This window comes from Loxodonta africana, unplaced genomic scaffold (assembly GCF_030014295.1).
Source record: "Loxodonta africana isolate mLoxAfr1 unplaced genomic scaffold, mLoxAfr1.hap2 scaffold_606, whole genome shotgun sequence".
NCBI lineage: Eukaryota > Metazoa > Chordata > Mammalia > Proboscidea > Elephantidae > Loxodonta > Loxodonta africana.
The window spans coordinates 47,501-58,537 of record NW_026975333.1 but is presented as its reverse complement, the minus strand read 5'-3'; positions in this window follow the sequence as shown (position 1 = coordinate 58,537).

The following is an 11,037-nucleotide window of genomic DNA, read 5'->3' as shown; positions in this document are numbered from 1 at the left end:
CACTGTCTCTGTCTCCGCCTCTGTCTCTACCTCTGTCTCTGCCTCAGCTTCTGTCTCTGCCTGTCTCTGTCTCTGCCTCTGCCTCTGCGTCTGTCTCTGCCTCTGTCTCTGTCTCCGCCTCTGTCTCCACCTCTGTCTCTGCTTCTGTCTCTGCCTCTGCCTCTGTCTGTCTCTGCCTCTGCGTCTGTCTCTGTCTCTGTCTCTGCCTCTGTCTCTGTCTCCGCCTCTGTCTCTACCTCTGTCTCTGCCTCAGCTTCTGTCTCTGCCTGTCTCTGTCTCTGCCTCTGTCTCTGTCTCCGCCTCTGTCTCTACCTCTGTCTCTGCCTCTGCTTCTGTCTCTGCCTGTCTCTGTCTCTGCCTCTGCTCTGTCTGTCTCTGCCTCTGCGTCTGTCTCTGTCTCTGTCTCTGCCTCTGTCTCTGTCTCCGCCTCTGTCTCTACCTCTGTCTCTGTCTCTGCCTCTGCCTCTGCGTCTGTCTCTGCCTCTGTCTCTGTCTCCGCCTCTGTCTCTACCTCTGTCTCTGCTTCTGTCTCTGCCTGTCTCTGTCTCTGCCTCTGCCTCTGCCTCTGCCTCTGTCTCTGTCTCTGTCTCTGGCCTCTGCGTCCGAGCGTAGCGGGCCCGCTTCGGGATACCGCGCGGGCGCGTGGCCGGCGGGCGCGCGAGTCGTGCGGTCGACCCTACGTAGTTCTGGCGCGCGCCCCCGTGTCTCGCGTGCGACGCGTCCTCCGGGGTCGCGTGCGTGCGTGCGTGCGTGCGTGCGGGCGGGCGGGCGGACGCGGGTGCGTCGCGGTCACCGTCCGTGCGCGTGCGCCGTCTCGAGCGCGTCCCACTTTGGGGGGACGGCGGGCGCGCGGGGGCGCCGCGGGCGTGTGGCCGTGCCGCGCCTTCCGCGTGGGCGTCCCCCCGCGCCGCGCGGGAGGCGCCCGTTCGTTCGCGTCTCCCGCCCGCGGTTCCGGTGCGCCGTCTCTCCGTCCTCGCGCGTCGCCGGGCGTGCGTCCGAGCCCGCGTGCCGCCTGCCCGTGGGTGCCGCGTGTACGGGGCCGCGTCCGCGCCCGCGTCCCCGAGCGTCAAGTGCAGGCCGCGCGCGCCTAGTGGAGCGTGCCCGCCCGCTCCGTGTATCGTGTGCGCGGGGGCGACGCGCGTTCCCGCGTGTTCCGCCTGCCTGCGTCTACCTCCGCGTCTCCCGAGCGTCCCGTGCGTGCGTCTGCTGTGCGCCTGCGTCTCCGCGTTTCCGCGTGCCCCGGGCGTGCGTCCGTGTCGCCGGAGGGCGCCGCCGCCGCCGCTGCGTGCGCGTACGTGTCCGCGCGGGTGCGCGCGTGGCCTCTCCGGTGCGCGCGCGCGCGCGCGGCCCCGTCCGTCCGAGTGCGGCGCGCCCTCTTCGGGATGCCGCGCGGGGCGCGCGGCCGGCGGGCGCGCGAGTCGCGCGGTCGGGCGTACGTACCTCGTGCCCGTGCCCCCGTCTCGCGCGCGACGCGTCTATCGCGTCGCGCGTGTGTGGCGGGGGCGCCGTGTCCTCCGAAGCGCTGCGGCGCGGCCGTCCGCCCCGTCGCGCCCCTCCCTCCGTCCGCGCGGGTGGGCGTCCCGCTTCGGGGGGGGGCGGCGGGGTTTGGCCGCGGGCGGGCTTCTGTTGGGGGGGTCCGCGGGCGTGTGCCCCTGAGGCGTACCTTCCCGTGTTTCGGCCGCGCCGTCCGTGCGAGTCGCCGTGCGTCCGGGCCCCCGTGCGCGTGCGCGAGCGGACCGTGTCCGTGGGTGCCGCGCGTCCGCGTTCCCGCGTGTTCTGCCTGCCCGCGCCTACCTCTGTGTCTCCCGGGCGTCCCGGGGTTGTGTCTGCTGCGCGCGCGCGCGCGCCCCCTCGCGTCCATCTCCGTGTTTCCGTGTGCTCCGTGGGCCCGTCCGTGTCTCCGGAGGGCACCCTGCGGTGCGGGCGCACGCGCGCGCGGGCGCGTTCCCGTCCTTCCGTCCCTCCGTCCGTCCTCCTCCTCCTCCTCCTCCTCCTCCTCCTCCTCCTCCTCCGCCCCCCACCGCCCACACCCCCGCCGCCCCCCGCCGCCCCCACCGCCTCCGCCGCCTCCAAACCTCTTCCCCGCCTGGCGGGTGGCAGCCGGCGGCCACGTCGGACTGGATCCGGATATCGCCAGCGTGGGGCCCACGGCAAGGGCGCAGGCGGGGTGGGGTTGGGGGTGCGTGGTGGGCGGTGGGGGGGGTGGCGCCAGCGGTCCTCGGCGGCGGCGGGCCTAGCGCCGCCGGCACGTGCCCCTCCGGTTTCAGTCGGGACCGCCTCCGTGACGTCGAGGAGAGCTTCTCCACCCGTCCGTCCGAGGGCGCGGGGGTTCGGCGGACCGAGGGTGCCGTCGTCCCTCGACGACCGCCTTCGGGTCGCGCGCACACACACGCTCGGAGGCGCCCCGTCTCAACTGAAAGGAGTCGGCGGAGTAGAAACCGCGGCCCTCGAGACAGCTCCCTAACGCCGGGTGCGTGCGGCGGGGTGCTTTCTACACCCTACAGAAGGAAAACGCCTGTGGCCGGAGTTCTCGACGCCCGCCTTTCGACGCACCCTCTCGTCGCCTCGCTCCGTTTCCTAAGGCTCTCGTGACTCCTCCCGTTCTATTTCAGGGAGGCGCAGCTGAAGGGCTATCCGCTCCGCCCGTCCGTGAAGTTGGGCTTTCCCCCCGAAGGTGGCCGGAAGGGGGTGGGGGGGCGCGTGAGCCAAAGGATCTTGAAAACGCGGCGGCGGCGGTACCGCTTTCGGCTCTCGCCGATCCCACGCAGAGGCGGGGGCGCGGGCAGGTCCGCGCGCAGGTGCCCGTGCGAAGGTGCAGGCGCGTGCAGGCGCGGGCGCGCGCGCGCGCGCCCTCGGGCAGGTACGTAGAGGCGGGCGCCCGCGCGTGCACACCCCTAGGCGTACGCACGGGCACGGACGCGCCCGAGGGCGCGCGCGAACCGGCGCGGGCGCGCCCGTGTGGGCGCGCCCACGCCTACGCGCGTGTACCCGCGCGGGTACGCACGGGCAGGCACGTGCGTACCGCCCGCCCGCGCACGGGCGCGTGCACGCGCCTGCGTGTCCGTATCTGCAGCCACGGGCGTGAGCGCGTGGGCGCCTACCGTCCTTCTTCTACCTAACGCCGTCACCGGGCTGGCTCGGCGTCCAGGTATGCCTGTCTCCCCCTCCCCTCCAATCCCCTCCCCCTCCCCGTCCCCCTCCCCTCCCCTCCCCGCCCCCCTCCCCTCCCCTCCCCTCCCCCTCCCCCTCCCGTCCCTCCCCCCTCCCCCGTCCCCCTCCCCCTCCCCTCCCCTCGTCTCCCCTCCCCTCCCCCCTCCCCCTCCCCGTCCCTCCCCCCACCGCCTCCCCTCCCCCACCCCTCCCCCTCCCCTCCCCCTCGCCTCCCCTGCCCCCATCCCCCTCCCCTCCCCCACCCCTCCCGCCCACCCCCTCCCCCTCCCCCTCCCTCTGCCTGTCTCCTTCCTTTTCTGAAACCGGGTTTTCCTCTTCGAGAGCCGTTCCGCCCCTCGGGCGAAACCAACTCGCCGCGTACCGGAGACCGAGTGCAAAGACGGAGCCCCGGCGGCGCGGCGGCGGCGGCTCGGAGCTCGGCTGCCGACCGAGGTCGTCGGCGGTTCCGATCCGCCGGCTCCTCCTTGGGAAGCCCGTGGGGCGGCTCGACTCTCTCCCCTAGGGCCGCTCCGAGTCCCGAGCCGCTCGACGGCACGCGACGGCAGCGGCGCCGCAGTCAGTTCTCTATCTAAACGGAAACGACGACGATGACGAACGTCAGTCTTCACCGCCACGCCCTACTCCCCACCCGAGCACCGTTCCAACTCGGGTGTTTCTCTCCCTGTGGCGGGGGTCCCCCCCGACTGAGAAAAAATAAACCGCCCCCCGAGGACGGCCCGCGTTCGGAGCCTCTTGGTAGTAGCGCGCCTTCACGGGACGACGGCACGCGCGCCCGTCACCCGCTTCCCGGAAAGCTCCCCCCGCAGAGAGTCGCGAACTCGGGCGAAGACGGAGGAGTCCGCGTACCCGTCGCCCAAGGTTCAGCCATCGTCCGATTGGAAACCGGTGCCTTCCCGGTCCCGCCTCCCCGTCGATCGACGCCTCCCGGGGGTGGGATGGCTTCCAGCCGAACCAGCCTACCGTACCCTTCCCCTCCTACGTACCTCGGGAGGTCGGCTCGGACAGGGAGGGGCCCGTCAGATGTCCAGTCCGCCGTGAGCTTTCCACGACGACGGTCGGCCGGTCGGCCGGTCGGTCGGTCGGTCGTCCCGGAACACCCCGGTCGGGTCCGCGCGCGCGCGGCACGGGCTTCACACACCTCGCTCCTCTGGCTTCCCGGGAGACGCTCGCGGCACGGCGACGCGTGCAACGCGGGAACGGCGACGCTGCCCTCGGCCTTACCGTCCCCCCCCTCCAGCCGAATACGGCCCCGGCCCTCACCGCGGGCCGAGTTGGGGGGCTGGGGGTCGGGCCGGGGGGGGGGATCGGCGGCGGCGGCCCTCGTCGGCAGGCGGCGCTAGCGCCGCCGGCGTGCGGCCTTACGGTTCCCGTTGCGATTCCCCTCGTGGGCGCGGAGAAAAGCCTCTCCATCCGGCCAAGGGGGCGCCCGTTCGGCGGACCGAGGGCGACGACGGGGGGCTGCCCGTCCGCCTGAGCGCGCGCCCGCTCCCGCAGGCACAGGCGCGCGCGGGCGCAGGCACAGGCGCACACGCTCAGACACGCGCTCACGCGCAGACGCGCACTCAAACCCATACAGACACGCACAGACGCACACACAGACGCACGCACAGACCCGCGCTCACGTGCGCAGGCGCCCCCACAGACGCAGGCGGGCACGCACACGGGCACGCCCGCAGACGCGCACAGCGCACGCAGTCACGCGCGCACACGCAGGCACACACGCCCGGACACGCGCGCACACGCCCCCGCAAAGACGCGCCCCCGCACAGACGCGCGCGCGCGCAGGCACGCACACCGGGACGCGCGCGCGAACGGACGCACGCACGCGCGCAGGCACGCGCGCACACGCACCAGGCCACCCGGAACGTTTGCCAACTCCCCGCCCACCTCAGCACCCCACCCCCCGGGCCCGAGGCGCGTGGTCCCCCACCGCCCCCACCCTCCGACCCCCCCACCGCCCCGCTCTCGGCCTCCCACCCCCCAACCCCCCTCGGGCACTCCACCCCCCACCCCCACGACTCACGCACACACGCCCGCCCGCCCGCCCGCCCGCCCGCCCGCATTCGGGAGCCGCCGGAGATCTCTCGATGCTCGAGACGCCGACTCACCCCTCTCCCTCCCCCCCCCCGCCCCGGAGACGCCACCTTCCCGAGTCCGCCCGCGAGCCCGGAGAGCACTCGCTCGGGCCGAGCCGCCCGAGGGCCTCTGGGCGGGCGTTCGCGGCTGGCCCGCCGCGCCTCCGCTGGACCTCACTAAGTCCGGCCTCGCTCCCGAGAGCCTCGAGGGCCTCCCTCGGTGAGATGTCTCCCCAGTCGGACCGGGGGGCCCAGAGCCGGTCCGTACCGGCTCTGGGAAGGCGTTCCCGGCCTCCCCCCCGCCCCCCGTTTGCCCGCCCGCGTCGCGGGAGGATGGAAAGCGATGAGGAAGAACGCTCTCGGTGGCGGCCGTGGTTTTCTTTTGCGACGCGGATGCCGGCAAACGCACGGCTCCCTCCCTCCCTCCCTCCCTCCCTCCCTCCCTCCCTCCCTCCCGACGCAATTTGCCCGTTCAACCCGCCTCACGCGTACCGTTGGCTCGGCGACAGGGACGACGGCGGAAAACGTCTCCCGGTCTGCCTGCTGCGCCACGCGGGCACTCAAAGAACGAGGAGGAAAACTTCGGGGACTGGCGGTCTCATCCCGTCCCGTTTGTCGCGTCCGTCCAAAGGATACGGATCGGAGAACACCTGCCCGTCCGACGCTTGGGACGTGCTCTCTTCTCCCTCCCGCCCCCGGTGGACGCTCATCCCCTCGGGCGCCCCCCCCCCGTTCGGCCCTTTCGGGGGCGAGCGCGCGCGCGCGCCCCATGACGCTCCCGAGAGGTTTCCCCGGCGGCCCGGGGGAGTCTGTCCCCTCTGCCACCCTCGAGCCCCGGCCGGGGCCCAGGTGGACCCGGTTCCACCCCCCCGCCGCCCTTCGCTCCGGTCGTCGGCCGTCACCCGGCGGCCGCTTCGATACCGTCCCCCTCCGGAGCTCTGCGGCGCCGACGGGATGGGAAGCGGTCCCGGCGGGCGCGCGCTGGCCACGGCGGCCCGGGGCCTTCGCTCCGTCTCCTCGAGCCCGGCCTGGCTCCCGGCGTCCTCCCGGGGTCCTCCCGGGGTCCTCCCTCCCTCCCTCACCTCCCTCCCTCCCCCTCCCAGGGCCCCCCCGAGTGGGACACGCCGGCTGGCCGGCATGGTGCTCCAGGGCTCCAGCGGGGTAGACGGATCTTCCTGGCTGAGGGGCGAAATGGCCGGCTGGGCCGGACCCCCTTGGATCGGAACTTTGGGAGATGGGGCCAAGGTGTTGGAATAGGCTGACGCTTCCGCCTAGCTCTCTTGACGACAAAGACCCGGAAACACAAGCGAACGAGTATGTCTGCGACGAGCGGGGAGTCCTGACCGTCGAAGGCGGGCTTAGACGACGCACTGAGGGGGCAGCGGCAGGAAGAGACCTTTCAGGGGCAGAGAGGGTTTACCGGCCCTGCCCCGCGGGGAGCCCTCAGGCACCATTCCCAGAGCGGCTGCTGCAGTGGGCTGGTACCGTCGTTCCACTGCTGTTCCGTCAGGGAGAAGCAGCCAGCCACACAGCCTGCTCACACCTCCGGAACCTGAGGAGGGCCCGGCCGGGCGGATCCCCTTGGCCCAACCGACCCCGCGCTGTGGCCGGCCCCACCGTCTTCCGGCCGCCCCGCGCCGAGAAACGTGTTCGGCGGCGGCGCTGGGAGGCGGGGGAGGGGGGCGGGGGGGGAGCCGGGACGGGGCCGGGCGTCCGGCCGCCCGGCGACGCGCCCTCGCCGGCCGCCGATCCGGATCCGTCCGCTGCACTCCGCGCCGGTTGTCGGCCGCCACGTGGCGGCCGCTTTGATATCGTCTTCCCCGGAGCTCCGGCGCCGGCGACACGCGCGGGAGGCGATGTGGCCGCGCTGGCCGAGGCGACGTTCCCGGACGCCGGCGGCGGCGTCGGCAGGATCGTCCTGGCCGAGGCGGGAAAGGGCCCGGCCGGGTGGATCCCCTTGGCCCAACCGACCCCGCGCCGTGGCCGGCCCCAACGCCTTCCGGCCGCCCCGCGCCGAGAAACGTGTTCGGCGGCGGCGCTGGGAGGCGGGGGAGGGGGCGGGGGGGAGCCGGGACGGGACCCGGGTGTCCGGGCGCCCGGCGACGCGCCCTCGCCGGCCGCCGATCCGGATCCGTCCCGCTGTCGCCCGCGCCGGTTGTCGGCCGCCACCTGGCGGCCGCTTTGACATCGTTTTCCTCGGAGCTCCGGCGCCGGCGACATGGGAGGCGCTGTGGCCGCGCTGGCCGAGGCGACGTCTCGGGACGCCGGCGGCGTCGGCGGGATCGTCCCGGCCACGGTGGGGCGCCGGCGCCAGAGCCACGTTCCGGAATTGGGCCCGCAGCTTCATGTGGCCGAGGCGGTGGCCGTCGCCGCCGCCGCCGCCGCCGCCGCCGCCGCCCGCGCTCCCGGGTGCCGTGTTTTAGACGGCGCTGGACCGAACCGGGCCGCACCGAGACGGCGCAGGCAGAAGAACGGGACAAGGCACGCCCCGGCCGTTCGCGCGCCTTCCTTCGCGCGGCCCGGTCGTCACCGGGGCCTCCGGCGTAGGTCCGGGGTGGCCCGCGGAGGGCGCCCCGGGCCCGGGCGCGGTCCCGCGTGGGGTCCGGACCGTCGGAGAATTTTTTCAAAGTCCCGCTCCGGGGGTCCCCGGGCCGAGGTTGCCGCCCCCGGCCCGCCCCGGCCCGGCCACGGACCCGCGCGGGGCCCGGACCTTCGGAGGGGCCCCGCCGCCCGAGAATTTTTTCCAAGTCCCCCCTCCGAGGGTTCCCCGACCGGCCCGCGTTGGCCGCAGCGCAGGCGGCTGGCTCTGGGCGCCCGCGCGGCCCCGGCCAGCTCCGTCACCCCGTCCCGCGGGTCGACCAGAGGATCCCGGGAGCTCCGGGGGGGGCGGGGCGCTGGGGGCCATGGGGTCGCGCTACGGACCGATGGCCGGGCCGCAGTTCCGGGGGCTCGCCGTGGGGAGCGGGCCCCTCCCGCCGCGGGGCGTGGCTTTTCTCTCGCCCAAAACGGGCGATTTGGGCCACCAGATTGGTGCTGACACGCTCTCCTCGCTGGGTGACTCCCGCTGAGCAGATGGGAAACCTGGACGGGTCCGTAGACGCCGGTCCACCGACGGCCCACGCCCTCCCCCGCTCCTCCCCGCTTGAGCCGCCCGCCTGGGGCCCGTGCGCCGGCTCTCGCGCGTCCAGATGTCCAGCCGCGGTGCCTCCCCCCGGTCTCCAGTGCCCGAGGGCGGCGTGGCACGGGCGCCGCGGGCCCTCTGACCCGCGTGCCCCTTGTCGCAGGCACCCGCGGTGGCCGCGGTGCTCGCCAGAGTGTGCCCCGCTCCCCCCCTCCCCCAGGCCCACGTGCCTCGCGTGTCAGGCGTTCTCCGTGTGCAGGGGTCCTCGCGGCCACCTTTCCGCAGCCGGGGCGGGCGAGGCAGAAAGCGGGTCCTCTCCGGGGCTGTCCTCGCCCGCCTCCTGGCAGCCCTGGCGGGGGGGTCTTCTCCTCCTCGCTTGTGCCTGGGCTGACCCGATCGATGTGGTGTTGTCGTGCTCTCCCGGGCCGGGTCCGAGCCGCGCCAAGACGAGGGACGGACATTCGTGGCGAATGGGACCGCTCTTCTCGCTCAGCGCGCGGGCCCCTCGCTCCTCCTCCCCGCCCGCCGGTGGTGCGCAGAGGGGCAGGGGCACGGAATCCGGCCCGACCTCGCTCATCTGCCCTCGTTCGCGGCCTCGCGGCCAGCGTCGGCGGTGGCGGGGTCCTGAGACCGAGCAGGACAGCCTCTGCTCGTGGCCCTGGTGTTCTGCCTCGCGTCGGGCCCTCCCCCGCCCCCCGCGGCGGGGGGGCTCTCTGGTCAGGCGCACCCGCGCGCCCCACCCAGGTGGTGCCGGTGCGCCTCGAGTGGCCCTTTGGCGGTGCCCCTGGAACGCTCCAGGCCGTCCCTCAGGTGCCTGAGGCCGGGTGGCGGTGCCGTTTCCCCGTTCCCAGCCCACCCTTCCGGTCACCGCTCACGCGTGTGGGCGTGCGCCCCTCGAGCCGAGAGAAATAAAAAACAGGAGTGCGGCCGAGAGGGAGAGAAAGGATGTGGAGGAAAAAAAAAAAAAAAAGAAGGGGGGTCGAGCGGGGTAAGACCTTTAGAGCACGCACGCCTCGCGGGAGGGTGCCGTGCCTGATCCCGAGAAGGCGGGGGTGAGAGAGGGGTGCGCGCGTGCGTGCCCGCCCCGGTGCTTGCCGAGACCCGCGTGAGGCAAGCGAGAGCGGAAGGAGGAGGGCCCGCGTGTTGCTTCCGCCGGTGCCGAGGGAAGTCGCCCTTGCGAGGTGGGGGCCCAGGCTGCGTAGCCGCGGCTGGGCCCCGGCGGTCCGTTGTTAGGCTCTGTCGTACCTCCTCCCCCCCGCGGGCCGCCCTAGAGCGCGGACCCCTCTACAGAGGGAGACCGGGGGGTGTGTTGGGCTTTTAGGTGCCCAGGCAAGCCTCGGGTGTGCGCGGCGCGTACCCGCGAGGCCCCGCGCGCTCGCCGGAGCCTGGCTCCGGTGAGGCGGGATGAGGCGGAGAAGCTTTAAAAGAGAAACGGAAAAAAAAAAAAAACGGACGACTCAAAAGGCGTGACTTTCCGAGGCCCTCGGTCGCCGCTGCGGTGCCCCACCCGTTCCCTCCTCGCCCGAGTGGAGGGTGGACGCAGCACGGAGCCGGGAGCACGCGCCGTCCCCGGGTGAGGCAGAGCCGCCGTGAGCACGAGGCGGCAGGCTCCGTTCCCGGCCGCAGAGGCCCACTGTGCCTTAACCCCCCCGCTGGTGCTTACCAATACCGCAGGCCCCCCCCGCCCATCCCCGGGGCGCCCTCGGGCGCCTAGCGGGGGCCCAACGTGGGGGGCGATGGGTGGGGACGGCCCGTCTTCGGTGAAGAAAGTCTTCTCTAGTCATCTCCGAGGGTGCCTTGGGGGTGCCGGATCCCCCAGCCGCTGCCCCTCGCCTTGCGCGCAAGCCACCGACCGTGGCTCGCAGGCAGAGCCCCCTCTCCTTCCCGCCCGGTGTGGAGGGAGAGGTCCGCCGGCCCCGCGGTGGGGCCGCGCGCCGCCCTTCGCCTGCCGCGGCCCGCGCCTCCCCCCTGCGAGTCGGGGGAGGGCCTTCGCCGGGCCAGCCGTCTGGCGCCGGGGTCGCGCGCGTCCGTGTGTGCGTGTGAGTGTGCGGCCCTCCCGTCGCGCGCCTGGTGCGGTGGGGCCGGGGGTCCGTCCGGCGGACGGCCCCCGCGCCGTTGTGTGCCGCCTCCCGCCCGCACCCGTCCCGTGCCGCCAGCGGTGCGCGGGTGTGCGGGCCCACCTCCTCACCCGGGAGCTTTCCCGGCGATGTGCCCCTGGGCCGGGGGGATGGGCGTGCCGGGGGCCGCCCCCGCAGCGCCTCCCTCGCCGACGTCGATCGACCCCGCCCAGCCCGGCCGGCCCGCGCACACGCCGTCCCCGGTCTGGGACCGCGAACCGGCCTCGCCGCGTTGGGCGTCGCCACCGGGCCTCCCCGGCCGGTGGTGTCCCCTGGCGACGCGCCCTCGGACCCGGGCCCGGGCCCTGTGTGCGCCGGGCGGGTGGGCGGCGTGTGGCCGTCGTGCGCGTGAGGGTTGCCCGCTGGGTGGGCGGTGGGCTGGAGGAGACAGGGAGCGGCGGCGACCGCGGGGGGGTCCGATCCCCCTCCGCGCCGCCGCCGCCACCGCCGCCTTCCCGCTGCCCGCGTCTCCCCCGCCGCCGCCGCCCTGCCCTGGCCTTGCCGCGTCCCTCCGGCTGCTGGCTCGGGGCCGCGCCTCCCGCCAGTGCGTATC